Consider the following 6,915-nt stretch of genomic DNA (forward strand, 5'->3'; position numbering starts at 1 on the left):
AGTATAACAAACTGATAGAATAATATATTTGAAGAGATTTAAGAAATTTATGGAAACAATCCATTTTCTTTCAATTACATTTTTCTATGAACTTTTAGAAACCCTTTGGTACATACGGTGAGAGAAAGATTTGTACACACATTATTAATTTCACTGCAATGATCTTCACTTTTCAAACACCTCAATGTAGATTTTCATCTGTATTGATTTATATGCTCTGTGACAGAGCTGTTAATATACTCTCTTAGTGCAACCACAGCAGATACACCATATTGTTTATATGTGGTGTCAGTGACAGCAACTTCGTAGTGCATTAATATGTATAGGGGCTATAGTTATCTGAGAAATTTTAGAATTACACTAGTTGCAAAAGTCAGCATTAGTATTTATATTGAGCTAAGAAATTTATACCAGAATCAAGAACATTTAAGGAATTAAAAATTATCAGAATCTATTTTTATTAAAGACATCACATCAATAAATGCCGCATCCCCCCTTTTTTTTCTTTTTCTCATAAGATGAAATAGTACAATGTATTTCCCAGGCTTTCCATCTTCATAAGTTAAAAGAAAAATATTTTATTTCTTATTAAATTAATTTAAGTAGTATTACTTTGATTTACAGTTATAAATTTAATACATAAAACATCATAGGGCACAATTAATAAACACATAAAGCATTCTTAAAATCTGGAAATATTGTTTCATTTTGATGCTAAAGTTATAAATGTAATATATTTTTCTTCAACACTTTCAATTCCTAATATGTATTCTATAAGTATTACGATTTTTTTAGTTGTGTTAGTTTTTGGTTTATGAGCTACTGCCTCTGTGGGAACTTAGTTTTCAAAGCTATTATACTTTTGTAGGGTTCTGGTTGCTGCTTTAGCACACTTAATTTTAATCTCAAACCCTGAAAGAGTAGTACACTTATTAATTCAAAGTCTGAATATTTTAGGACTGGCTTAATATGCATAAGTTTTTTACTTGTAAATCAGATTCTCTACCAATTCAAAGTAAAAAGAAGCTGTTCCAAACAGTATAAGTAAGTGAGCATCTGATAAATTAGTCTTACCAAGTGGCAAAATTTAAATATACAAATTTTGAAAAGTATTGTTTTCAAGTTAACCAATCTATAGGTTATACTGTTATAATGCTTCTTGGTCATCAGTGGGGAGACACTGAGTAAAATGAAATGACAAGACATCAAATATCACAGTGAAACACTGAGACAACCTGAAGGTAAGTTGCTGTTTTTGTTTAGTGTCTTTTAATCAGTTCTGAATCATAGTAACCTTATATAGTGCTTATGAGAAGCTGCTAGTGGGTTTGAACTGCTAATCTTGTGGTTAGTTGTCCAGTGTTTACTCTACAGCAATACACTAGGAATCCTGAAACTAGATTGTTTTTGTTATGTACCTTAGAGTCAATTCTGACCCTATGTAGAGCGGAATAAAAAATTCAAAGGGAAGCTCCAGAAGACAAAGTCAAATATTATAATGAAATGTGCAAATATCTCGAGTTAGAACACCAAAAGGGAAGAATATTCTCAGCACTTCTCAAACTGTTGAAATTGAAAAAAAAAAAAAAAAAAAATCAAGCCTTACCTTGCAATAAATGGAGTCCTGGTGTGGTGATGTAGGTTAAGCGGTTTGTTTACAAGGTTCATTGTCCAATCTCACCAGTTCTTCCTTGGAAACCCTATACAGGGTCACTATGAGTTGGAACCAATTCAACAGAAATTAACAACAACAACAAATAGACAAAATATTGAATTATGTGGAAAACATCAAAAGAAGATGTAAGGACTACACAGAATAACACAAAAGAAATGTTTGATGTTCAACCATTTCCAGAGTTAGCATGTAATCAAAGGCCAATGATACTGAAGGAAGAAGTTCAAGTTGCATTGAAGGCACTGGCATAGAACAAAGCACTGGAAATTTATGGAATTCAAATTAAAATATTTCAGTGAACTGATGCAGCACTCGAGGCACTCACTCAACTAAGCAAAGAAACTTGGAAGACAGCTACCCGGCCAACTGATTTGATGAGATCCATATTGGTGCCCATTCCAAAGAGAGATGACCCAATGAAATACGGAGACCATTGGGCAATATCTTTAATATCACATGCAAATAAAAGTTTGCTAAAGATAAATTAAAAATGGCTGCAACACTACATTGTCAGGACACTGCCAGTGGTTCAAGCCAGATTCAGATGAGATCATTGAATGAGGAATATAATTGCTGATATCAAATGAATCTTGGCCCAAAGCAGAGAATTCCAGAAAGATATTTACCTATGCTTTATTGACTATGCAGACTTTTGACTGTGTGGATCATGATAAACTGTAGACCTCATTGCAGAGACAGAGTATTCAAGAACACTAAATCTTGCTCTTGAGGAACCTGTACATAGACCAAGATGCAATCATTCAAATATAACAAGGGATGCCAAATTATTTTAAATCAGGAAACGTATGAACCAGGGTTGTATTCTTTCACCATACTTATTCAATCTGTATGCTGAGCAAATAATCTGAGAGGCTGGATTACATGAAGAAGAAGATGGCATCAGGACAGAAGGAAAATTCTTATCAACCTGCTATATGCAGATAACACATTCTTGCTTACTGAAAATGAAGAGGACTTAAAATACTTATTGATGAAATTCAAAGACCACAGTCTTCTATATGGGTTTCACTCAATTAAAGAAAACAAAATCTTCACCACTGTATCAATAAATAACATCATGATAAATGGAGGAAATATGGAAATCATAAAATACTTTATTTTGCTTGGATGCACCATCATAGAAATAGCAGACAAGAAATCAGTGACGTACGGCATTAGACAAAACTGCTGTACAAATGTTCAAGAGCAAAAATGTCACTTTGAGGATTAGATTGGGCCTAGCAGTAAGATCAGCACTAGATTGTGAATCACAAGGTCAGCAGTTCAAACCCACCAGATGCTCTTTGGAAACCCTATACTGGTTCTCTATCCTGAACGAACTTGATTACATTTAACAACAACAAAACAAGCCATGGTATTTTCAATAGCCTCATATGTACATGAAAGTTATACAGTGAATTAGGGAAGACCTTAGAAGAACTTATGCATTTGAGTTATGATATTATAAAAGAATATTAAAAGTACCATGGACTACTTAGAAGAATAAAAAAAAAAAAAATCTGTGTTGCAAGACACACAACCAGAATGTTACTTAATAGTGAAGATTGAGACAGTACCATATTTTGGATATGCTGTCAAGAGGGACCATCCCTGGAGAAGGAAATCATAGTAGGTAAAGTGGAGGGTCTGTGAAAAAGAGGAAGTCCTCTAATTTGATGGATTGGCACAGTGGCAGCAGCAATGAGGTCTAGCTTAACAAGATTGTGAGGATAGCCTAGTTCCTGGCAACATTTTGTTCACATATGCATACAACAACACATGCCAAGTGCTACCAGTATTCTACCTACAAGTTAGGTAGTCTTCTAGACCATTTCTAGCTGAATGGTCGTTAATACAGCTCTCAATTACATTTTAGAATCTCCTTCCTAGGATAACTCCTGGCACCAATTTTTGTAGTTAAGTCTTCTCAGGAATCTTTAATATATCTGGGAGATGGGGAATGTGAAGTAATCTTAATTATTATGCTTACAGTTTCAAGTAATGACTACTTGATTAAAAGTTACAACTTAAACATGAATTACTTCATTTAACAATAATTGAGAGAAGGTTACTTCAGAAATCCATCCAAGACAGTAATGTGCCAGGGTCTCCAATATTTTTGCTGTCCTCAATTATAAGACCAAGCACTATGCTTTGTTACAAGCAGCAAGGATGGTAGTAGGATTAAGAAGCTAACCCTTTCTCTCTGAATTTAAGATGAAAGGTCTGTCATCATCAGAAATAAGAGTATCATTAAATCTCTGGTTATACAGATTGAATTGTGTTCTCCCAAAAATATGTTGAAGTTCTAATCCCTTTACCTGTGAATACAATTATACAACATATGAGGATAACTTTACAAACTAAAGAATGATAAAAATCAAAACACCCAGGGTTACTAGAAACAAAAATAGGTTGGGAAGATTTTCTCCTGGACCGGCCGAAAGAAAACACAATTCTGCCTATGCTCTGCACAGAAGTCCCGGTATGGCACTATAGAATAAGGACCAGACTGCTTACTATAAGATCAATGATTCAAATCCACCAGGGCGTTCTCAGAAACCCTATAAAGGATTGTTTTTTGGAAAAGACTCAAAGACTCTTAACAATAATGATGCTATGCACTTAGATTTCTAGCTTCTAGAACTCTGAGGAAATGAATATACAATGATACTTTAAAAATCCATGGAATAATGACATTATCTTGATTCTATTTTCCATGAACTTTTTCAAACTCTGTCATATGTTATAAATAACACAAAAACATGTTATAAATAATGCAAAAAGTAGTGACATATTTTGTACTGTTTTGTTATGGCTTCCCTAGGAACTAAGACACTGTTATGTCCATTGTCCCCAAATACTACATTTGATTACTCTGAGAATTGTAAAGGACAAGATTATTACAGTTGGCTTAGACTGCTTGATAAATCATCTGAAAAGACAGTATTATTCTCATCCCAATTATATCAGTAAAGAAAATGATGAATGGATGTTGGATAATGAAGACATTTCTTTTGTCACAGTTATTGTAGGTAAGTTAGGCTGATGTGTAAGTCAGGATGTGGAAGATGAGTTATTCACATTAGAAGATTGAATGCAATTGTTTTAAAGAAAATTTTATTTAACTATTTTGGAGAAATTTTTTAAATATTGAAAATACTGCTTTGTTAGAGTTTGAGTAAACTCTGTATCCTAATGTTCATTATAAGGCAGATAATTTATTCTTTTGTATTAAGTATGCTCCCAATTTGTCATCATTTCAATATATGACACATAACATGTCACATGAAAATAATGACAGATAAATTTTATTTGCAAATCACTTTTCTATTTAAACACTAGCAATCCCTGGGTTGCAAAGAATTCTTACTTGTCCTTTAATGCTATGTAAATTTGCCCTCATTTTGAAAAGATTGAATCAACACCTACTAGTAACAAATTCTTTACCACAATCACCTTCACTGCCTGAATGTGCAGCTTTTAAAGCATTGAAAAGGTTTCAAGTCTTTTTTTTTTTTTTCCTGCACTAAATTGAGGCTAAATAAAATATTATGCATTTGTCCCTATTTATCTTAAAATTTGACTTAAAGCACATTTGGAAAAGAATCTTGTTCATAACCCATGAACTGTCTGTATTCAAAATATTCTATTATTATAGGAAGATTATTGTATATAAAGTTTATTACTAAAACTATATTCTTTTTGCTTTTCTCTGTTGTATAACACACACACACACACTTTTACTAGTGTCCTTTGACATAGGAATATGTTTCAGCAATGACATGTATATGTTGAATTACTTTCAGTTGTACATATGAATGTATGATTCAGATAGATTTTTCTTTCTCTTCCTTTATTTTTTCCCTCCTCCTATTCTTACATCACTCTGATAGATCTTAGTTTTTCCATTGATGAATAAAGGAACATATCATGGCTTTTTGTTACTGTTAAGTGCTGTTGAATCAGTTCCGACTCATACTGGCCCTGGATACGGTTTCCAGGAAGCAGCTGATGGGTTTGAATCACTGGCTATGTGTTGAACAGTCCAGTGCTTATCCTATAGCACCACAGTGGAATTTCTACTTCTGTTCTCTGATAATGCTTCACAGTTTTAAGATTGTTCCCTATTTTTGTTTTCTTTCTATTACTACAGTTCTTTGGTTTTAGTGACTACAACAAGATTCAATGTACTCTGAGTACAGTTTCTTACCTATGGTTCTCTTTTAGTTTAGGTTATCAGCTGAAAAGTCCAGATGGTTAAAGTACAGCATCCTTTATTCTTAGATGTGTGAAATTGTTTTTATTTAACATTTGATCATTTTAACAAATAATATTAATTTTTAAGATTAAACAAACCAGTATCCAGAAAGTTTTCATTGACTAAGTGTTCAGAAGTAGGCCATCTCTTCTTCCTTGTCTGTCTTCATCCGGAAACTATCCACTATGGGCCACCCTGCTGGTATTTAAAACACCTGAGGCATAGCTTCCTGAATCACAGCAACACACAGATAGAGGAGTGGTGTGTTTTGCCCATAGAATCCTTCAGTATTGCAAGTACAGTTTTGCATTTTTTCTTCAGTTCCTTCAGTTTAAAAAAAGTTGAGCATGTTCTTTCATTTTAGTTTTCAAACTCCAGATCTTTGCATATTTCAGTATAATGTTTGTCATCTCGAGCTAGACTGAAATTTTCTACTCAGCTCTTTTACCTTCTCATCTGCTTTAGAATATCTATGCTGGAGAATAAGTTTCAGAGCCTCTTCTGACTTACATTTGGGTCTGTTTCTTCATTCTTTTCTTCTTAATGCATGTTTGCTTTTTACCTATATGATATTCTTGATATCATCCACAACTCTTTTGGTCATAGGTCATCCATTTCTAATGTTATTGAGATCATATTTAAATTCTGGTGAGATATGTTCCAGGTCATATTTTGGATCTTGTGGACTTGTGTTAATTTTCTTCAGCTCCAGCCTGAACTTACTTAAGAGCAATTGATGGCTTGTTCCACAGTCTGCCTCCAGTCTTATTTTGATTGATGATGTGGAGCTTTTCTGCTGTCTCTTAACACAGATGTTGTCAATTTGATTTCTGTGTATTCTATCTGGTGAGGTCCATGTGTACAGTTGAACATAAAAGTATGCTGATACAAAGGTATTGCTATGAAGAAGCTATTGGTCTTACAAAATTCTGTCCTGTGATCTCTAGCAATTTTTCTATCACCAAGGCCATATTTTCCA

This window comes from Chrysochloris asiatica, unplaced genomic scaffold (assembly GCF_000296735.1).
Source record: "Chrysochloris asiatica unplaced genomic scaffold, ChrAsi1.0 scaffold00240, whole genome shotgun sequence".
In the NCBI taxonomy this organism is placed as follows: domain Eukaryota; kingdom Metazoa; phylum Chordata; class Mammalia; order Afrosoricida; family Chrysochloridae; genus Chrysochloris; species Chrysochloris asiatica.